General features: G+C 39.3%; 1 protein-coding gene and 1 long non-coding RNA gene across 5 annotated transcripts in view; both read right to left on the bottom strand.

Annotated features, from left to right (window-relative positions):
* Positions 1–2,654, bottom strand: part of HEATR5A (HEAT repeat containing 5A) — a 122,040-nt gene extending 119,386 nt beyond the window's left edge. For all 3 annotated transcript variants that reach the window (XM_049612937.1, XM_049612938.1, XM_049612939.1), the window contains exon 1: positions 2,448–2,654. The gene's annotated coding sequence lies outside the window, so the exon portion shown is untranslated. The remainder of the gene's footprint in view (positions 1–2,447) is intronic.
* An 855-nt stretch (positions 2,655–3,509) lies between these two features.
* Positions 3,510–22,063, bottom strand: LOC125909595 (uncharacterized). 2 transcript variants are annotated; one of them, XR_007453736.1, is made up of 3 exons: positions 20,724–22,063; positions 10,407–10,492; positions 3,510–3,633 (listed from the first exon to the last, which is right to left on the bottom strand). It is a non-coding gene; the product is annotated as an uncharacterized LOC125909595 (long non-coding RNA). The 2 variants fall into 2 exon arrangements; XR_007453737.1 differs by lacking the exon at positions 20,724–22,063 and having other exon boundaries at positions 10,407–10,502.
* Positions 22,064–23,793: the final 1,730 nt, after the last annotated feature.

Raw genomic sequence — 23,793 nt, 5'->3', positions numbered from 1 at the left:
AGGGAGACACAGAATCGGAAACAGGCTCCAGGCTCCGAGCCATCAGCCCAGAGCCTGACGCGGGGCTCGAACTCACGGACCGCGAGATCGTGACCTGGCTGAAGTCGGACGCTCAACCGACTGTGCCACCCAGGCGCCCCGAGCCATACTACAGTTTTAAGATTAGTGAAAGTGTATGCTCAGCTTCAAATATTTAGAATTATCACCCTGTATAAGTTTTCCCTCCTCCGTGTCACATACATGGCTCCAATTTCTGAGGCAGGTATCATAAACATAGGGCTTTAATAATGCTACTGTATTCTACTTTTCTAGAAATAATCATTTTGTTACTATTTTTAAAAAAGAGGAAGGGGACCCCTGGCTGGCTCAGTGGGTAGAGCATATGACTCTTGATCTTGGGATTTTAAATTTGAGCTCCACAAATTGAGATTACTTAAAAATAAAATCTTAGGGGCGCCTGGGTGGCGCAGTCGGTTAAGCGTCCGACTTCAGCCAGGTCACGATCTCACGGTCCGTGAGTTCGAGCCCTGCGTCAGGCTCTGGGCTGATGGCTCAGAGCCTGAAACCTGTTTCCGATTCTGTGTCTCCCTCTCTCTCTGCCCCTCCCCCGTTCATGCTCTGTCTCTCTCTGTCCCAAAAATAAATAAACGTTGAAAAAAAAAATAAAAATAATAATAATAATAAAAAATAAAATCTTAAAAAAAAAAAAAAAGCCCAAGCATTCATGACTCATGATAGATGATCCTAAAAAGCATTGTTTTGTTTTGAAATGCAGAGATCATTAAACTAGTTTTCCAGGATTTAGAATAAAAGAATTTTAGAACAGTAAGAGGCCTAAACAAATCCAGTTTAATCTTTATTCTATTCATAAGATAATTAAGAAAGGCTCATAAAAGTTATAAATGGTCTCAATCCCCTTTCTGAAGTAAAGTGGGATGGAAAGCAGATACACTGCTTAAAATAAAAGTCCTTAAATTTTTTCCTTTGAGAATGTACTCATTATTTGCATAATTTTTAAAAATGTTAAGGTACTCTGGAGTATGTATTTCCTCTCATTAAAGGCAGATGCAATGATACACAAAGAGAAAGGAAGAGAAAAGTGACCTAAGACCCACAAATTGTAGTGGAGGAGCTTAACCTAAATTCAGGTATCCTTTCAGGTCAGAAGTCTTTTCCTATATTATAGTTAACTGTATAAAATAACTGCATTCTAAGACAAATCCAACCTCCCATACTTTTTTCCAAAGGTCACTGTTCCTATGTTATAAACCCTGCCTGCTTCCCCATTAAAGAAAAGAAAATCGATGGCATTAAAATGCGTCTTACATCTAAAATCACTTTGTCAAAGAAACGCTTTCTAAAACATTTAGAAAATGAAACAAGATAATTCTCTCCCCACCCACCTAATGCTCAGCTCTAAGTAGATTTCTGCTCTCCTTGCACTTTAACCTCGCTAGCTTATCTTCCCCAAAAGTCCTGAACAGAACTTGTGGGCACATCTCCCCCCCCCCCACCCCCAGCGTCTCCTCCAGGCTGTGGGTTCCTGCAGGGTGCCAAGCCTACACATAAAAGATGCTGAATATTTGAATAAATGAACGTACATAAAAATAAGGTATAATTATGATCTTTAATGAAGGAGCTCCGATCACTGGACTCCTATTACAGGACTTGAAAGTTACGAAAATCATCTTAACAGCCAGAGGTACATTTATCGTCATTAGTCAGCACCGTAAAGTACTTAATGAAGTTTCTAAACACTTTTGTAATCACTTGAAATGACGTTTAGCGGGCCGAAGAGTACGGTAAGAAGAAACGTCTCCTCACACGATACAAATGCTACCCCAGCAAAGACAGTCTTTCCTCGCGAGAAGGACTGGAAAAAGTTCTCGCGTAGAAGGGGATCCCTCTCGACTACGCTTCTGGAAACCCGCCTTGAGGGCGAGGCGCGGGTGCTCGGAGGACCTCGCCCAAAGCCCGGCTTGGGGCCCCGCTGCTAACCGACCTGGGGCGCAGCAGGCGCGCCACTTGGGCGGGTCCGGCCCGGCGGGCTCCGACCTTCCGACCTTCCCCGCACGCCCGGAGTCTCGGGCTCCCGCCGGCGGGTGGAGTCCACGCCTACCTGTTGTGCTCGGATAAAACCAGACTTTCCCGGAGCCGGGGGAGAGGACGGACCGCACTGGCCATTCAGCCGTCCTGGCGCCCCACTCCAGTCACTCCTCGGCGGGCTCCGGCCCCGTCAGCCACGACACCGAATCCCCCCACCCATGCCCACGCCCAGGGTCCCTGCTTCCGTCACCACTTGGCAGCCGCGACCACCCCGGGGACCCCCAAGCCTCTCAACTCCCAGTGCAGGCCCGGGTGTGATATCCCTCCCAGTGGGCAGGCAGCCCGGGCACCGCCCCCTCGCGTCTGCAGCGCCTCCACTCGCAGAATCCCGGACAGCTCACCTTCGGGGCTCCCCCACGACTCAGCGCCCGTCCCAGTCCTGCCTCGTTACCGGCTCCACAGCGCAGCAGGACACCGCCGGGACTTGCCGGCGGCGGCGACTGCGAGACAGTGCGGCGGGACGGGCGCGCGCGGGGCGGAGCCGGAAAGCTCGGATCCGCGAGCACGGCGGGAGCCAGCGATTGGGAGCGCGCCCTGCGCCGCGCCGCTGATCCTAGGCCCCATCAGCCGACTGCCGAGCCATCGAACGCCCACTTTGGCAAGCGTGACTGCTCCACCGCCGAAAGAGCGATGGGGAGGCGGGGTGGGTGCTGCCCAAGTTGAGGCCAGGGCAGTAGCTTTGCAGTCGGGAGATTTGGGCCACAAGTATTTTTGTCTGTTGTTATCGCCAGCCAGAATCCCTAAGGGTGGCACTGGGGCATCTGAAGGCTAAGACACTGGAGCCTGCAGAAATTCAGGAAGGAGAGTACTGTGGGTGTGGATGGTGTTGTGTTAGACATGGAAGAGACCTTACGGAGCCTTGTAGTCCTACTCCTGCTTTTATAACCTGAGACTCTGGGGCCTGACAAAGCGTCTTACTCAAGGTCACAACCCGAGTCAGTGGCGGAATTGGGACTGACAGCTACCTGGCTCCAAGTCAAGTGCGGTTTTTCCAGTATACTCAGCGTTTTGAATATAATTTTCAGTTTTTATTTTGAAACAAGTCTCAAGCTTACAATAATGTTGCAAGTATGGGACAAAGAATATTTTGTCCTGAACCATTTGGGATTTAAGTTGCTGACATGATGCTAAATACTAAATACTTCAGTGTGTATGTCTTAATAAGCACCCTCAACTACACAATCACAATCTATCATAATCAAAACACTTATAGGATACATTGTTTGGCCAATTGTCCCAGTAATTTTCTTTATGGTAAAAGTATTCAGTTCAGAATCAAGCACTGTGTTTACTTGTCACGTATCTTTAGTTAACTTCAATATGGAAAACTTCCTCAGTTTTTCCTTGACTTTCATGTCCTTGACACTTTTGAAGATTCCTGGCCAATGATCTTATACAATGGCTTTCACTTTTCATCCGTCTGATGTTTATTTATGATTAAAATCAGGGTAAATGTCTTTGACAGGACTGTCACAGAAGTAACACTCTGTTCTTCTCATTGTATGGTCGGATGCTTGGTTCCTCACCCTGTTTTGAAAGCATAAGCAGAACTATAGTTGTATTAGTTGCATTATTAACTTAGCTGCACATACTGTTTTGTTTCCTATTTATGTTTTATGTACCTCTTATCAATCATTAATTTTGGCTTTTCCACTCCTATTGCCTGTTTACCCACTGACTGTAGAAACCTAATGGGGACTCAACAATAACATTTGTCTTGAAATTATCTGACATACCAGATCTTACCAGGTCTCAAATGGCGCCCATTGTCCAGAAGAATGCATATGTCCAGATTGTTTCAAGCTCCCCTCCCTTCAAGGTGTCAAGAAATCCTTCACCCTCCTCTCATGTATTCACCTGCTTCCCCAAACATATATAAACTGTCTCTAAGCTAAACAGGACACAGCAACATTGGGATTAATCCTCTGCCTTCTCCTTGGGCTGCCTTCTGATAGTAAAGCTTTCTTTGCTTCCAAACTGGTGTCTAGTGGCACCAGGCTGGCTCAGTTGGAAAAGCATGGGACTCTTGATCTTGGGGTTGGAAGATTGAGTCCCACGTTGGGTGTAGAGATTAAATTAAAATTAAAATTAAAATTAAATTAAAAAAAAACAAAACTAGTGTCCAAGACATTGGCTTACTGCAAATCAGGTGAACACACAAATTTGAGTTTGGTAATGTTGCATCCTATCAAGCGGCATATTTTAATTAGTCACATTATTGATGTTTATTTTAATAAAGCAGTATCTTCCAGGTTTCTCCACTACAAAGTTATTTTTTTTTCCTCTTTGTAATTAATAAGTATTTGGGGGTGGAGATTCTTTGAAATTATATATTTTCTCATCAAAATTTTAATTTATTTTTATCACTGTAGATTCAGAGTTTCCTATTAAATGGGTTATAAAATGTTTCTATCATTATTTATTTTGATGTTCAAATTGTCCCAAGTTTGGTCAGGGGGAGCCCCATTCATGCTGGCTTCTATGTCTTTGTGTATTTTAAATTCTTTTGCAATATTTTATTGTAAAATATTTTTAAAATGCAGAAAATTTCAAAGAGTTTTATATACCCATATACCCACCAACCATATTCTACATTAATATTTTACTATTCTGCACCTATTATTCTTTGAGCACTCCCTTATTTTCTGGCACAATAAGCTGTTCTAGGCTCTTTTTGCCCCAACCCTGGATGCAGCCATTTATCGAGGAGTCCTGGCTCCTTTTAGTGGACAATGGTATTTAGAAGCACTAGGTGTGCTCACTGCTCTTGGGGTATCACTGCTTAGGCTGTCTTCATGGATGCAGCTAGGGAATGTTTATACATTCCTACAGTCCATCTATATATGTATCTATATATGTATACTCACACTCATTTATAGCTATATATCTTTGACTAACAATATATTTTGAAAAACCATATGTTCACAGTAATACCTCCAATCCAGCATCACACAGTTTATTCCAGTTTTCTCTCACATTTGTAACTCCTTTCTCCTACAGAGAGAGACCTGGATCCTATTATCCTTGAGATATTTACTTGTTTGAATACCTCCTCTATATTTAAGCAATCACCCATAGCTGCCATCTCCCCCTTTGGAGGATGCTGCCCTTACCCCACTATGATTCTGAAACTCCTGAATTAGCCACTGCAAGCCCCCCTACTTTCTCTTTTCCTTACCCCTGCTCTTAAACCCTGTGCCAGTGCCCAGTCCATAAGCCCTCACCACTCCGCTCAGGCTCTACTCCTTGCCAAGCATTCCCCTAGGCATCCTTTTCCATTCACTTGATACATATAGACACACACACACACACACACACACACACACACACACACACACATTCTGGGTACTGGGTACTGTAAATTATCCTGAGAAAGTTACAAAAGTATTATAGATCCTAAAGGAGAGAGTAATTACTATGAAGTCCAGTTAGGAGGCTCATGAAGGGTTTAAAGAAAAAGATGTCATTTAAAATGGGCTATGGAATGCCTGGGTGGCTCAGTTGGTTAAGTGACCAACTCTTGATTTTGGCTCAGGTCATGATCTCATGGTTTGTGGGTTTAAGCCCCACATCAGGTTCTGTGCTGACAGTGTGGAGACTGATTGGGATTCTCTCTCTCTCCCCCTCTCTCTGCTCCTCCCCCAAATAAATAAACTTTAAAAAAATCTTTTTTAAATCTTTTTCAACATTACTCATTCTGAGAGATAGAGAGAGACAGAGTGTGAGTGGGGGAGGGGCAGAGAGTAAGGGAGACACAGAATCTGAAGCAGGCTCCAGGCTGAGTTGTCAGCACTGAGCCTGATGCAGGGCTGGAACTCACAGACTGCGAGATCATGACCTGAGTCAAAGTTGGGCACTTAACCAACTGAGCCACCCAAGTGTCCCTAAAGAAATTTTCTTTAATGGGCTTTGAAGGATGCATAAGAATGAATGAGTAAAATGTATGGAAAAAATCCTGGAAAATAATTTGAGCCTAAAGCAGAGAAAGTAATTCATTTCAACTGAGTATGTGGTACAAAAATAACACTAGAATTTTAGAGCTGGAAGGGATATTATGTATCATTGAGTCCAACTACTAGTTTTACAGAGGATTAAAAGATGATTCAGAATTTACAGCTTCAATGATTAAGAGAATTAACTCAGAGGGAGGAGTCAGTTTGAAAGGGTAAATAATGCATTTAATTGTAAACATGTCACATTTGAATAGAGCATTTAAGAAGAAATGTAGGACTACAGCTTTGAAGAGGGGTCAGAACCAGAGATCTAGTTCAGGACTTTTCCATAAGGAGCTGACGGCTGACACAGTGAAAGAGAAAATAAAGAGAGAAAACAAGAAATCTAGAACGCTGAAAAACAAGTTTGTTTTTAATCAAATAGAAATGTGTTTCACCTTTCAACTTCTATTTTACTTTGTTCAATCTCATGTTGAGATTTTGAGTCACAATAAAGAGGAAGCTGTGTTATAATCAGCAGAAAGAACACAGCTTTGGAATTAGGTGTCTTGTGTTCAAATCCTAGTTCCACCACTTAGTAGGCATGACCTATCACCTCTTTATATCTTTAAAGCTCAGTTTCCTCCCTTTATTTTTTTTAACATTTATTTATTTTTGAGACAGAGAGAGACAGAGCGTGAACGGGGGAGGGGCAGAGAGAGAGGGAGACACAGAATTGGAAGCAGGCTCCAGGCTCTGAGCCATCAGCCCAGAGCCTGACGGGGGGCTCGAACTCATGGACCACGAGATCGTGACCTGAGCTGAAGTCAGACGCTTAACCGACTGAGCCACCCAGGCACCCCATCAGTTTCCTCCCTTTAAAATGAGAATAACGTCTCCTTTCTGAGGTGTGCTGAAGATTCAAGACACAATAGAAATAACTAGCATGCTGTCCATTGTCAAATGATAGCTAGCATTATCAGGCATTTACCTCATTTCTCTGTCCCAACTTATTCCAGCTTGTTAACTCAGTTGGTGTCACTGTCTGGCACAAAGAAGCCTCCCATCTGGTATTTGTTGAAGAAATCAGAACTGTATATATTTTCTATTTTTTTAATACTCATCACTATAATGCACTATATTATATCTTCTTGGCTTTTTATAAATGAATCACTTCAATAAATGATGCATTCTTATAAATAGAATTGTTGGTATTTAATGATGTATGTAAAAATTATGAAGTAAATCAGTAGTTACCCATTTGCCTAGCTATGTGATATCTTGGTTTAATTTACTGTTCAAACACATCTGATACAAATGACTCTAGGTTCCAACCAGCACACATTTGGGAAATTAAAAATGATAGATTACCTAAGATTGTCTCTACCGGGGCACCTGGGTGGCTTAGTCGGTTAAGTGGCGAACTTCGGCTAAGGTCATGATCTTACAGTTTGTGAGTATGAGTCCCAAATTAGGCTCTCTGCTGTCAGCATAGAGCCCACTTTGGATCCTCTCTCTCGCTCTCTCTCTCTCTCTCTCTCTGCCCTTCCCGTTCTTGTGCCAAAAAGATGGCCTCTACCCCTGAAATTATAAAATTCAATGATGTTAGTGTTAGAACAGCATATCTAAACAGTGGACTCCAGTGCACCCATGGAACTCTAGGGAACTGCTCTAAGTTGTACTCCTCAAGAGGTTAATAGGTATTCTTTTAAACAGGCATTCTTAAAAAAACAAACAAACAAACAAACATTTATTTTGAGAGACAGAGAGCATGAGCAAGGGAGGAGAGAGAGACAGAGAGAGAGAGAATCCCAAGCTGGCTCCATGCTATCAGTGCAGAGCCCAATGAGGGGCTTGATCCCATGAATCACGAGATCAAGACCTCATGAGCCAAAACCAAGAGCCAGACATTCAACTGACTGAGCCACCCAGGCATTCCTAAAGACACATTCTTAAGTAAATTTAAGAAAAATTATATGTTAATATAGCCATCTCCTAGAGAGGCATCATATATATTACTATGCTGCATTTCATGTAATGTTTCCTAAGCTTACTTGGCAATGGAATAGATTATATTTTTTTAATGAATGCATAATAGTATCTTTGAGAATTAGTGTTTCTTTGGAGCAGACTTTGGGAAATACAGCTCTGGAAATTTGTTATTAGTGATCCACTCAGTCATGTCAGGTTGCTCAGTGTTGATGAAAGCAGGAAATGAGCAGACTGGAGTGTACATGTGGCAAGCTCATGTCACAAAACTCATGGGTTGGGTGCAGCTTCCTCTCTGTCAATTTCAATATGCTCAGAAGCCTGAAACGACACTGATATTCCACTCCAACAAAAGATCGGTGGGTTCTTTGTGATACAGCTTTCTATTTTTGGTCTATCAAGCATTATTTGTCAATGTAATGCTGAGCTTGCTGTAATCCGTGACAGCTTCTAGCACTAAATTTCCAATAAGAACTTTTGGCCATAGGTAGGATTTTCTTCAGTAGGCAAACTACTACTATAAATATTCAGCCAAGAAGTGCTACTTACAACATAGCATAGACCTTGATCTATGATCGCAAGTGAATAATAGTAAACCATCTAACCTTGAAAGAAGCAGTTAAACTCAGGACTAGTGCTTCTAAGCAGGAATATTGAGCAAATGTAGATTTGTAACTATGCATTCAATAATACTTTATACAAGAAACTACTTGCAATTATGCTCATACTTGACTAGGACACTTAAAGTCCCTTCCAATTCCTCATTCTCTGATTAGATTAAGAAATACTGTGTTTTACATGTGCATACATTTTATGGTTTTGTTCCAATGTTGCTGCCATATATTTTATAAGCAAGCCATTTAATCTCTTTGGGCATTAATTCCCCCCTCTGGAAAATGAGCATGTATATTATAAAGTCTCTCAGATCTCTTCCAGTTTTAAAATTCAAATATTCTGTTATTTTTACAAAAACCCCTTCAAGGTAAATAGAATAGCTATTATTTGGAAGGAGTAGAAACCAAAGCCCAGAATAGTTAGGTAATTTGTCCATGTTTGGAACAAGATTCCAGAAGTAAGGTTTTATTTTATTTTATTTTTTAAGTTTATTTATTTATTTTGAGAGAGAGCATACAAGCGTGAGAGGAGGGAGGGGCAGAGAGAGAGAGAGAGAGAGAAAGAGGAAGAAAGAGAGAATCCTAAGCAGGCTCCATTCTGACAGCATGGGGGAAGACTCAGGGCTCGATCCCATTGTGAGATCATCACCTGAGCCAAAACTGAGAGTTGGACACTTAACCGAATGAGCCACCCAGGTGCCCCTAGAAAAAAGATTTTAAAACTAGGCCTTCTGGGCATCTGCGTGGCTCAGTTGGTTAAGTGTCCAACTCTTAATTTTGGCTCCAACTCCTTTTTTTTTTTTTAATGTTTATTTATTTTTGAGAGACAGAGCATGAGTGAGGGAGGGACAGAAAAAGAGAGGGAAACAGGGAATCCAAAGCAGGCTCCAGGCTCCAAGCTGTCAGCACAGAGCCCAACACAGGGCTTGAACTCACAAACCACGAGATCATAACCTGCACTGACATCAGACTCTTAACTGACTGAACCATTCAGGCGCCCCTTGGCTCCAACTCTTAATTTTGGCTCACAGTTTGTGCTTACAGCAGCATGGAACCTGCTTGGGATTCTCTCTCTCCCTTTCTCTCTGCCATTCCCCTGCTCAAGCTCTGGTGTTCTCTCTTTCTCTCTCTCAAAATAAATAAATAAACTTAATTAAATAAATGCCAGGCCTTCTGGATCTTTGATATCTTTTTCATATTATCACAGTACCACACATATTCAGAATTGTACAAAATATATCAAATTAACAGCACTTTTAAAAGTTTTTCTTTTACACATATGTAGTCATATTTATTTTAAAATATTATTATTAACATCATTAAATATTAGCTTAAAAATATGACTTTTAAAACTCAAGGAAACAAAAACATAACCCCACTACCTCCACATGAGAGTCATTTTCATTTATTTGGTTTTCATTTATTTGGTTACTCACATGTCTAAGCAAAGCCATATCATATGGAACATCGAATTTGTATTCATAGTCATTTCATTACTAATGGCCATATAAACATCAGTTCCTGGTTATAACATTGCTAGCATTTAGTCACATGAACCTGAGAGGAGAGGGAAAAACTACCATCTCCTACTTGTAGGTAGGTGTAATTGGCAAGGAGTGAAGAGGGCCCAAAATGACTCTGTAGTTTGCTATTATACTCCTTTTCCCTCGTTTCTGGCTTTAGAATCTCATGATTAGAATCATTCTTCTGGTTTTCAGAACATAAGGAAGGAGACTTCAGGAAGTCAAGGTTAACATGCTCTTACCTGGGTTGGGAGAGAGAATCCTGGAGATCTCTTCTGGCATATTCCTTTAATACAGTTTCACCTTGGAACATGGGGAGACTGTGACCCTGAAGGAATGAGCATCGGGACAGGAAGGTTTCTATGGTGAGGGGGAGTATTGGGCAGCAACAAACCTACAGTAGCCAGGGAAGGAAGGTTCTGGATGATGGGATCTAGAGCAGATTCCAGGAAGAGGGGAGGAGGTGTCTGTGGGGAATCAATAAAAATGGGGCTGAGAGGAATTAGATGAGAGTTTTTGGTCAGCTTGTCAATTTTTCCCTGCCAGAAAGTTCCTGATGGGAACCACAGGAAGCACCATCATAAGCCAAATTAATCATGAAGTTAATCTATCAAGGTGAAGGAACAAAATTTAATGTCATTAGCAGCTTGGTTCTAAAAATGAGCCAAAACCCAAGGAATTGGATAGGTCAAGCCAGAGCTAGGACTGAAAGGAGGGCTATTATACTAAATATTACATAAACTATAGACTTCAGCTGCAAGCACTTTAGTCAAGTAAACTGTTTACCTATAGATATGTACCTTAAGAGAATTTAGTGCTTTAATTTTTTAAAGTTTATTTATTCATTTTGAGAGACAGAGAGAGAGAGAGAGAGCGAGAGAGAGAGAGAGAGAATGCGAGTACATGAGCTGGGGAGGGGCAGAGAAAGAGGAAGAATCCAAAGCAGGCTCTGCACTATCAGTGCAGAGCCGGACTCAGCACTTGAACTAACAAACTGTGAGATCATGACCTGAGCTGAAGTCAGGAGTCAGAGGCTTAACGGACTGAGCCACCCAGGGGTCCCTTAAGTCCTTTAATTTAGGGAGATTTCAGCCTATATAAATAGCATAGAAGGCATCCCACCAAAACCTTATTCATAAATTAGAGGCATATGAATGTAAGAACTCATGATGGATAATTATCTACTTAACAATGAAATATATTGGAATAATCATAAAAGATAACATGATAATATTAAGATCCAAAGAGTTGTTGTAAAATTCATAATCTAAGATTATTTGTGTAACTCAAGAAATTGAACCTACCCAGTAAAAGGACAAAACTCCACCTGGTTGATTAACAGTATTCTTACTGAATTATCATATATGAGGAAAAACTATATACAATATTATAAAACATACTTATGAAAGTTCATATCAGTTACTGTGTTTATGAATACAAGTCTATTACTAACTTCTTTGGGACACCTTATTCTTGAAATAACTTCTAATAAAAATTAGTTTATATGTCAAACTTCTTGTTTAGCTATAAACTTAGAAGAGAGAACATTATCTAGATGCAAATATTTAACTGACCAGTATGAACAATAACTCAAAATTAAATTAACCATATAATATGATTATGGTAATCAGTGGAGCCAGAGTCATAGATCAGGAAGAAAAAGAAAAATGTTAATAATATGGAATACAATTATATACTCTTGAACTCAATTTGCCAACCTACCGGCATTCACAGACCAGAGCACAAATCCATTTATAGACTATACTTGTTCATCTTAATAATATTTTATTGACTTACACATTTTCTCCTTTTGTCTGCTTCCTCTCCCTTACACTCCCTGAGATCAAAATAAAAAAACAATTTCTTATATATTTATGATAAAATATTAAGCCTTAAAAAAAGCAAAAGCAAAATATAAAAGCCCTTTATAACTGAACCATGTTAAAATATGTGTCTGGTTATGAACAAAGATTATAAGGGAACACATAAAAATTAAATTAGTGTATTTGAACAATGAGATTACAGGGCTTTTTATCTCTTCAATATTTGTAATTGCTTATTTTGCTTTTACAAAAAAAGAAAGAAAGAAAGAAGGAAAGAAAAGCATTTTTTAAAAAATATTTTTTATTTATTTTTGAGAAAGAGACAGAGCACAAGCAGGGGAGGGGCAGAGACAGAGGGAGACAGAATCCGAAGCAGGCTCCAGGCTCCGAGCTGTCAGCACAGAGCCCAAATGCGGGACTCAAACTCAGGAACTGCAAGATCATGACCTGAGCCAAAGTCAGACGCTTAATTGACTGTGCCACCAACGTGCCCCAAGAAAAGCATTTTTTGAAAGTTTTCTCTTTGTAATTTCCTGTTGCTACTTTCCCCCTTTGAAAAGTACCTGACACATATTATGTGCTCAACATACATTAGATGGGTAAGTATACAAAATGGCAACTACAATTGCTGGCATATTTCCTTTAAGAGATGCCAAATGATGGCACTGGATATGTTGAGGTAAGCATAAAATAAATCAGTATTTACTCAACCACCTGCTCAGGGGCTTCTAATTACCTATCCTTGAGGTTGTCATTTGTAGATTGTCCATATAATTTGTTGTCTACCAGGACACTTTTGAGAGTGAAAAGCATAGCTATTTATAAATACACTGGGTTCTTATACATGGCACCTAAAATACAAGCAAGCAAAGAAAAAGATAAATTGGACTTCATCAAAATTAAAAACCTTTGTTATTCAAAGGACATTATCAAGGAAATAAAAAGACAACCCAGAAAATGGGAAAAAATGTTTGCAAATCATTTACTGATTAAGGTCTACTATCCAGAATATATAAAGAACTCTTGTAATCAACAATAAAAAGACAACCCAACTAAAACGTGGAAAAATAATTTGAATGGGCATCTCTCCAAAGATGATATACAAAAGAGGAATCAGCACCTATAAATATACTCAAAATTGGTCATTAGGGAAATTAGGAAAACCAAAATGACATACCACTTCACAGGCACTAGGATGGCTATAAAAAAAAAAAAAGAAAGAAAGAAAGAAAGAAAATAGCAGGTGTTGGTGAGAAAGTGGAGAGCCCTGATATATTGCTAGTGGGAATGTAAAATTGTGCAGCTGCTTTGGAAAACAGGCAGTTTCTCAAAAAGATATAGTTACTGTATGATTCAGCAATTCCACACCTAGGTATATAATCAAGATGATTGAAAATATATGTCCACACAAAAACTTGTACTTCAGTGTTTATAGCAGCATTACTCTTGATAGCTAAGAAGTAGAACAAGGCAAATGGCTACCCATTGGGTAAATGGATAAACAAAAATGTGGTATACCCATACAATGGAACATTATTTAGTCATAGAAAGGAATGAAGTTCTGATACATGCTGCAACATGGATGAACCTTGAAAACATTATGCTTAGTGAAAGACACCAGACATAATAGGTGAAATATTACGATTCCATTTATAAGAAATTTCAAGAATAGGCAAATCCATAGAGACTAAAAGTAGTTGGTGTTTGCCAAGGGTTTGTGGTAGAGTGGAAATGGGGAGTGAATTTAATGGGTACAAAACATCTTTTTAAAATGAAGATATTCTGGGGGCCACCTGGCTGGCTCAGTCAGAAGAGCATGCGACTCTTGATCTAAGGTTGTGGGTTTGAACCCCATGTTGGATGTAGAGATTACTTAAATAGATAAACTTTTTAAAAAATTAAAATATTCTGGAATTAGATAGTGATGATATACAACTATTGCAATATGCAATATTGAACAAAATTGTGAATATTCTAAAACCCATTGAATAGATACTTTAAAGTGGTGAGTTTTATAGCATGTGAATTATATATCAGTAATAGATACATACATAAACAAACAAACAAATAATCAGGCTAGGATAATGGGGTGAACTGGAATTGAATTATGCTCATTGCAGATCAGGCATTCAATGTATTTCCAATCCTGAAAGATAAATAAATACTTGGAAAAAGTTGGGGTTGGAGAAGATGCCTAAATGTTTTTTCCCCAAAACAAAATGTTTAAACTTGAAATCTAAAACTTTTTTTAAAAAATATTTTTATTTTATTATTATTTTTTTAATGTTCATTTTTGAGAGAGAGAGAGAGAGAGGCAGATCACAAGTGGGGAGGGGCAGAGAGAGAGGGAGACACAGAATTTGGAGCAGGTTCCAGGCTCTGGGCTGTCAGAACAGACCCCAACCAGGGGCTCGAACTCATGACCTGAGATCATGACCTGAGCCAAAGCCCGAAGCTTAACCAACTGAGCCACCCAGGTGTCCCTGAAATCTAAAACTTTAAAGGAGATGCTACACTAATAGTAAATAGTGCTTCTAGATCATCTCCATTTTGCTTCATCTCTCCTGGACAATATTGAGGCACAATTAGTGTTTTTGTTGTATTAACATCTCTTCCCTCTCTCCATTTCTTTTGCTTTATCTCTGACAAAATATTCAGCGAAAAATTAGCACTATAATTCCATTGTCATTTCTTCTCTCACCTCCCTGCAACTCTTGTGTACTTCCCAATGCCCTGTCCCTTCATTATGTGAGTCCCTCTAGCCACTTTTCTTTTATCTGCTCTCTTTCCCATACAACTTAGCTTGCTTATGCCCCTATTGATCCCACTTTATCTTCTAAAGTACCATCCTAATTGCTAATAAACTTTTCTGGACTGTTAACCTGTCCCTAACAATGTTGTGATTTCTTTGCCATAATGGAAACCCAACTTCCTCTGGACCACACAGCTCCTTTTAAGTGAAAGTGATTCCTATTTCAAGACCAGAAAATGGAGCTGACATTTCCCTGGCTGTATCAGGGTGTTCAGACTAGTTCTCCTATGCTCCTCCTGTGAAGTTCACATTCTTTTGAAACATTACTCTTTCCCCATACTCAGCTCTGTCTTTTGCTGACCTTCACATTACACTCTCACAGTGATTAAAGATTTGGGCACAGGGTTAAGGGCATTTCTGTCTGTTCTGAGTTTTAACATTCTGGTTACCTCTATTGTCCAGACGAGGTAGTCATCCAATATACTACCTTTTAAATTCCTTGACACCTCCACTGCAACTACACATTCCCATGGTCTCATCCCAGATCTTTTTTGACTCATAATGGCTCTACCTCAAAGGTCTCATGCTGTGACCAGTGTCTAATCCTTCCACATCTCCCTAACTCTCTTTGAACTTCCCCTGCTAATTTCTTTCCCTTCTAGTCTTCTTGACCTCTTCCCTCATCTAATCTGTTAACTCCTTGCTGATTTTATTATTATTATTTAATCTTTTCCGTGTGCTCTTTGGTTTATGAGGTCAGTTGTTTCAACTATTTTCCTACTTGCACTCCCAATTCCTTCCTCTCCATGACCATAATACACTGTATCTCTCCTGCCAATCCCTAAATGAGGGTCAACCCAACCATCTGCTTTTTCCAATCTGCTCTTGGACTGCCACAAGAGTTATATAACTCTGCTTTCTAATTTGCTGCATTATTTATGATTTCTAGGCTCAACTAGTTGGCTCACTTACCCAATTCCTAAAGTGGCTATGTCAAACACTCACTGCGGTTCTTCAGCCACTACCCCATACCATCTTCCTCTCTCCCAGATAATCAGCCTTATATTTTATAGCAAAAGTAGAGGGCATGATTAGAACTCCTCCACTCCACAGATTTTTCCTCTTACCTCAGAGGATATATGAAGTTTTCCAAAAACACCTTTCTACCTATGCTTTTGATATGGGATTTTGCTCCATAAGCCTCCCTTTTTTCCTTCAATTTCTCTTCCTACTTCCTCAAAAAACATGCTCAGATTTTCTGCGTCTTAAAAAAATCCCTTAATACTGTCTTCATACAAAACTATAGTTCTGATTTCTTTTATCCGTAACTTCCTTGAAAGAGTTGTCTATACTTTTATTTTCCAAATTCCTATTCAATCCTCCAGATATTTGGTTTACATAATTCCAAGGAATCTGTATTCAGTAATGTTCACTAACCTCTTAATTGTCAATTCCAACAGCTTTTTAAAAGTTCTTTCCTATTTGTCCTCACTTCTGGATTGGATATTGTTTACTACAACCTACTTGAATAGAACTTCTTCCTTCTCATGGATTCCATGATATTATACTCTTAATTTTTCTGCTTCCTTTCTTCGCACCCTTTGTTAGCCTCTTGGTGGCATCTTAATCTGCCTGTTACTTAAATATACAGCTTACTACTATTTCTTGACATATTTTTTTTTCTTTTCTTTTCTTTTTTTTTTTTTTTTTAGAGAGAGAGAGGGCACAAGTGAGCCAGGGTGGAGAAAGAGGGAGACAGAGAATCCCACGAGGGCTAGAGAGAGAGAGAGAGAGAGAGAGAGAGAGGAAGCAGGGCTCACCCAAAGCGGGACTCGAATTCACAAACCATGAGATCATGACCTAAGCTGAAGTCAGATGCTTAACAGACTGAGCCACCCAGGTGCCCTCTTGACATCTTTTGTACACACTCTTAGACAATGTCCTCCATTTCAGTGAATTTTTTTAAAGTTTATAGTTCAGTGGTTTAAGTATACTCAAATTTTATATTTGTTACCCAAAACTGTGTACGTAGCAAGTCTAACTAAATTCTTATTTAAAAGACTATGCCTTTTGGGGCGCCTGGGTGGCTCAGTTGGTTAAGCATCTGACTTTTGATTTTGGCTCAGGTCATGATCTTGCCGAGTTCAAGCCCCACATTGCACTCTGTGCTGACAGTGTGGAGCCTGCTTGAGATTCTGTCTCCTGTCTCCCTCTCTCTCTGCCCCTCCCTGTTTGCTCTCTCTCTCTCAAAAATAAATAAACATTTAAAAGACTATGCCTTTTGAATTCTGAGCGTATCTAATGAAGAACTCCTAGGAGAACTAAAGTCCAATATTCTTTCTACTGATTACTATGTAATTCAGGATGAATCACTGTTGTAAACTTAATGGTTAGGTATCTTGCAATACACGTATCGGTATGCTTATGTCTACCACTGCTTTTCACATACTAAGTAGTATCTGGTTAATTAAATAATCTCAAATATTAATCAAACTGAGAATAGTGGCTCAGTATTAAAATACTTGCATAATTTCTTATTTCTAAATAAAGATATCAAGAAAAAAAGAGGAGAAAATATGGGAATTAATATGCCATTACTCAACTCCTACACATATATTAGGGTAAACGTAATGTGGGCTATATACTGGGTGGACTTTATTCTGGTTACATGATCTCAGTAAATAAGAATCTGCCAATAAGATTTTTGGAAAAGTTTAGCAAAGAGTAAATTTGTAATACCACTGAAAAGAAAAAGATTTTTTTTTTAAGTTTTTTAAAACATTGTTGGAGGGTATGGACACTCACCATTATTATTTATGAGACGATAGCAGGAACACTGGGTAACATTTAAATTAATATTCTGAAATCATCTTGAAACTAAAATTCGGTCCAGATGTATAATGGAAAAAAAAAATCCTACCCAACACGAGGGTGATTGAGGGCACAAAATTTAATTGTTGCTTAAGACAATCAGACATTTTCTCTTTCTCTACTAAATACAGCTTTAAAACTTGCATTAACTTCAGCCAATTCAGGACCCTGAGAAAGTAAGTCACTTTCTTCATGAAAGGGGAAGAAGGTTACTATCAACAATGTAAAAGGAATGCAGAGTGGCAACAGTTCAGAGTGGACCTGGCAGACTATGAACACTGGAATCACCAAGGAAACATGGAGCTATGTTTCCTGAAACGCTTGAAGTTCATTACATGGCTCAGCTTTTAAAAACCAAATGAAAACTCATGAGGTGCAAGAAGAATTTAGTTATTTTGGTGAGTAACTCACATACTTTGAATTAAAGGAAACAACGATGGCTCAAATGAATATAAATCTGAACATTTTTTTTTCCGGTTCATCCGATTAAAGTTTCACCAACAGCTTCTAATTTACAAGATTCAGTTTTAAGAGTTCCACAAAATGGTAGTGCTGAACAGAATCTTAGGATCAAGAGATCAAGAATCATAGATCAAGAACAATTCCTTCCCTTTCATGATAAGTCCTAGAGGGATTGAGTTACCCTAGGGTAGTGTAACACATACAGTCCGTGGGAAAGCTGAGACTGCAACGGAAAAGCCTCTTGGCTCTTGGTTTGGAGGTATTACCACTAAAAAATTCTCCGGTGCTAGTCTGTATAAGAGTCACAGGTGGGTCAAAGTGACTGTTAAAATGCAGATTCCCAGGCCTCATATTAGAAATCCTCGTTCAGTAGTTCCAAGGTGAGATGCAGGAATTTTCATTTTTAACAAGTTTTCCTAGCAATTCTAATTAAGGTCTTCCTCAAACCATTTTTTTGATAAACTGCTAGAAAGCTAGACAAATCCTGGAGTCATTTAGAAATAGCTACTCTATTCTCAGGAGGACTTCCAGGGATATCTAGCTAAACTAACTTGAAGGGTGGGAATATAATTTCTCCCATGAACCATCATTTGGGATCTTTCTTTAAAGACAGAAGAGGTTTTGCCATAAAGTAAGTATAGTGAATTTAGGCATATAGCAGGCTCACACTCAACCTGGGCTTCTGAGGGGAGAAGCTAACCAGTAGAGGCAAAAAGTGAGGAAAGAAAAGAAATAAACCCTTGGCAAAAAAAAAAAAAAAAAAAAAATGGATGTATGGATAGATAGGTATTAAAGCTAACATAGCAAGATGCTAACTGCAGAATCTAGGTGGTGGGAATATGGGTGTTAATTATATAATACTTTAAACTTTCCATATGTTTGTACCCACTTCCCCAATTCTTGAAACCTTAACTTCCAGGATACTGGTGTTTCCACTTATATTTCCCACTTTGTACACCTACCTATAGCAGTCTGATCTTTCTTTCCTTTGTCAATTTTTCCTTTTCCATCTGTTGCCCTAATTCTGGTTGAAACTCAGGTTCTTGGTTATTCTCTACATCCTCACTCTCATATCTCTTAATCTTGAGAAATTACACTGAAATGTTAGTGCTCCCCTAACTAGATGAAATCTCTTCCATCTCCAAACTTCCACAGTACTGTTTTTATCTCTCTCTTTTAGCACCTCCAGTTCCTCTGTGTTCCAGTGAACTATCTTAACACACCAGTTGTTATAATCTCCATAAGGATTGAAATTACCCTTTTCTGTTTTAATGTACTTCTTATACTTACCAGAGTAGGCACTCAGTGAATATTGGATGATTAAATTTTGTCTATTTCTGGGGTTTCAACTATCACTTTCATAAATAAGACTTCCAAATCTGTACTCTCTCTGCCCTAAGAAAGAAATCTGTTTGGCATTTCCACTTGGATAAACTTCAGGTGTCCCAAACTCAACATATCAAAATCCGAATTCATATTCTCTAGTAATTCACACATGAGATTTTAGAGTAATTTTTGATTCCTCTCTTTAGCCCTGCCACGACTAGTCAGCTGCCTTGAAATGTGTTTGTTTTCAAACACCTTTCAATATCTCCAGTTATGTTTATTTCCACATTTACAGCCACTATCGTGTTATAAGTGAGCCCTAATCTCCTGTCTCCTTACTAAAAAAAAAAAAAGTCTTTCTGCCACCAAATTTTCTTCTCTTTGAAATCCTTATGTACCACTGCCAGGTTTATCTTCCTTAAAATTGTTTTAATTACGGGGGCACCTGGGTGGCTCAGTCGGTAGAGTGTCTGACTCTTGATCTCAACTCAGGTCATGATCTCATGGAGTTGTGAGCTTGAGTCCCGCATTGGGCTATGCACTGTCAGTGCAGAGCCTTCTTGGGATTCTCTCTCTCTCTGTCTCTGTCTCTCCTCTGCTCAGATGCTCTCTCTCCCAGAATAAATATATAAACCTAAAAAAAATTAATAATTGTTTTAATTATGTCACTCCTCTTTAAAAGCCTCCAATGGAAGTTTATTATCTTTTAGTCTGGACAGAGTTTGAAATGCTCACTCCTCCACCTCTTGTGCCTATAGAAATTCTACCCATTCTTCAAGGGATAGCTCAAGTTGCCATGCCTTTTTTAACAACAGAGATTCACCACTCCAGCCAGAAGTTTCTCCTCTATCTGCAGGCATGCCACAGTTCATAGATAGCATCGTCCAGATATCACTGATCACATATCTGTGTGTATCATGTGTTTATATCTGAGTATATCTGTGTTTATCATGTCCCTTACTATGTGGTAAATTCCTTGGGATTAAGGGTCATATCTTAAACAATTCATATTTCACACAGCTCTCAGCTCAACTACTGGCCCACAGATTCTAAAGACTACAACCTTTAAGTGGAGAGCAACTATCCATGATGCAATATTAATTAAGCAAATGTTAACAGAAACTTTTCAACAGCTGGCTTCAAAAAGGCAAGTATGCACACTATGAAAAGAAATCAAAGCCATGAGGAACACTTGAATGTAATGAGGAAATAAATTAATCCAGGCACTGAGCAAACTAAACTTTGAAGATAATCATATCCACTCATAAGGATACTTACCTTGGCTGCAAAGTGAATTAAAAGAATGCCTTGAGTAGAAAATGTACCTGGGGAGCCTGGATGGCTCAGTCAGTAAAGCATCTGACTCTTGATTTCGGCTCAGGTTGCGATCTCATGGTTCCTTGAGTTTGACCCCCGAAGTCACGCTCTGTGCACTGACGGTTCAGGTGTGGAACGTGCTTGGGATTCTCCCTCTCTCTCTGCCTCTCCCCATCTTGTGCTCTCCGTCTCTCTCAAAATAAACAAATTTTAAAAAGAAAAAGAAAAAGAAAGTGTACTTTAGTTTATCTATGGGAGAACAAAGCTAAGTAAATAATCTAAGTTGGAGCCAAGGATGGCATTTTTGCTAGCATGGTCAGATGTTCCCTAAAAAACTCTAATTCCTCCTCCCCTTTAAAAAAGTCCACAATTTCTTTGCCAACCCCACTGTTTATAGCTAATGGTTCTCAGACACTGTTACATAGGGTGTGGTGAATTCTCTACATAAATTCTTCTCACATTTGGAAGAAAAGCTGATGTAATAGGTCAAACTTTATTAAGCTTCTTAAGAGAAAAAATGCGGCTAACCCAGTGCAAAAGAATTCATTCCTATGGAAAAGTCCAGTAAAAAGAATTAGGGTCATATTTATCACGAAGTTGGCTATTTGTGATGCATCCCACAGAACTGCTTTATTTTGTAATATAGAAGGGTTTTAGTACAGCTTGATGCTTCGAAATTCATATTTATAAGTAAAGATATTTTTTTGCTTCACAAGAAATTTGTTTTACGAAGGACTCAAATACTGGTTTTCCTAAATGAAATAGTTTTCCCCTTCTGTGTTTTTAGACAGGCTTGATTTTTGCACACGTTTTTTAGATACAGGGCTATTATGTAAATAGTTACACTATCTATAGAGAACCTTAAGAAAACATAAAGTGACCGCTCTGATGTAATAAAGTAATACAATAGAAACAGCAATTCTCACAATTGTATTGAATCTCAATCTGTTTCACTTTGTCTCTACCTTTTCTAATGGTGTTATCTATTGTATTGAAGCAAGGCGTAGCTATATTAAACTCACTTCCTGTACATTCCAAACTCTTTTTATTCCTCAGTAGCAAAGAAATCTATGTCTGATGTACTGGTATTACTGATCCAAAATCAAGGGTATTCTGGCTACTGACATATCTTCATGTTAATTTATATAATATTTACTGAGAATTATGAGCATGGACAACATACACAGTGCTTTGGAAATACTGTGGGAGATTAAAAAAATTATACTATGTGTGCTCACTATTATATTGTCTCTGCCCAATGTTATTTATATTCTTGCCGTTAAAACACATGAAATATAAAAAATTTAAGGCCAAAGTACTCAGTCTCTTAAGACACATCACGAATGTCAAGAACGAGACAACCACAAATGCTGAGGAAGGTAGAGGCAGGGCAAATTACTCTGGGGTCAGAAGAGATTGCCTTCAACTAAATATTGAACGATGACGGATTTAGGAGAGCAGAGAGCAACTTAGGTACGGGCACGATCTAAGAAAAATACAGAGTTAACTGGAAAATTTCTGTCAGGAGTCGTGGGAGAAAGGGAGCCAGAGTACAAATCTGTGAAAGCAGCCTTGGAAGTCTGGGCTTCACTCTGAGCAATGATGGTTCTGGGATACCAGGGTACACAAGAATCCCCTGGGGGGTACTAGTGAGTAGATAGATTCTAACTCCTCTAACTCAGGATGTTTGGCATGGTCCTAGAAAACTGCATTTTGTTAAAATCATAGGCTCCAGGTGATTCCTGGAACACTGGTACACTTTGAGATACTCTGCCCAAGGAAAAAGTTTAAGAATCTTTTTCTATTTCTACTAACTCTTGTAAGATTTACTCCAATTTCCCAGAAGCTTGAAAACACCTAACTGCTAGGCCTAGAGGTCTTTCCTCAGTCTTTACATTATCCACTTTCTTAGTATGTAGTACTGACTTTGTCACTGTTTACATCTTGAAAATTATCTTCTATTAACATCTTTGGGGTTCCCTCTGCATTTCTGACCTCTATAGTGTCCTCTAGCCTCTCATTTGTTTGCTCTTTATGTTTCCCCAAGATTCCGACATTGGTCCTCTCTACAGTTCTCCTGGCCTGATTTCATTCGCCCCTTTCAAGTATGGAGAACATTCCTGCTCCAGAAGTTTAGACTTTGATCTGTAGATAAAAGGTTATAAAAGTTTCTGAATGGTAATATAACATTGTATGTTAACTATCCTGGGGTTAAAATAAACAATAAAAAAGTTTCTGGGGTGCCTGGGTGGCTCAGTTGGTTAAGTGTTGACTCAACTCAGGTCATGATCTCACAGTTTGTGAGTTCAAGCCCCATGTCAGGCTCTGTGCTGACAGCTTGGAGCCTGGAGCCTGCTTCAGATTCTGTGTCTCCCTCTCTCTCTGACCCTTCCCTGCTCACACTGTCTCTCTCTCTCTCTCAAAAATAAACATTAAATAAATTTTATTAAAAAAAAAGTTTCTGAACTGTGGAATATCATGGAGAAAAGAATGCTCTAGGATCATCAACTTGGGAGATGGTCTGCAAACAAGGATTAGAAATAGGAGAAATAGGAAGAAGGGAGAATAACTAGGAGACTATCAAACATTTAAAGTTGTCACCAAGGTGTGGCTTCCAGATGAAAAGGTTACTTTTCTCATGGATCTTTCCTTTCAGAAACTAGTATTTCAATAAATGAATATGTAAGACATTTCTAGTTGTTGTTTTTTAAAATTTCAGTAAGTTGGGGAATGTAAACTTACTAATAGATACATTTAAGTATAACAAGTCAAGCCTTCTGTAATGTTAACCATACATAGTAAAAAGAGGACAGGTCATGTTTTTTTTTTAATGTTTGTTTATTTTTGAGAGAGATTGTGTGTTGGCGCGTGCACAAGCAGGGGGTGAGCAGAAAGGGGCAGAGAGAGGGGGGGTGGGGCATCTGAAGTAGACTCTGCTGACAGCAGAGAGCCTGATGCAGGGCTCAAACTTGAGAACCATGAGAGCATGACCTGCCTGAGCCGAAGTCAGATGCTTAACCGACTGAGCCACCAGGTGCCCCAGGTCACTGTTGTCTTTTTTTTTTTTTCCCCTTTACC

The sequence above is a fragment of the Panthera uncia genome (genome assembly GCF_023721935.1).
Source record: "Panthera uncia isolate 11264 chromosome B3 unlocalized genomic scaffold, Puncia_PCG_1.0 HiC_scaffold_1, whole genome shotgun sequence".
Taxonomy (NCBI): domain Eukaryota; kingdom Metazoa; phylum Chordata; class Mammalia; order Carnivora; family Felidae; genus Panthera; species Panthera uncia.
Note: the sequence above shows the minus strand (reverse complement) of the source record. Positions and strands in the feature narration are given on the sequence as shown.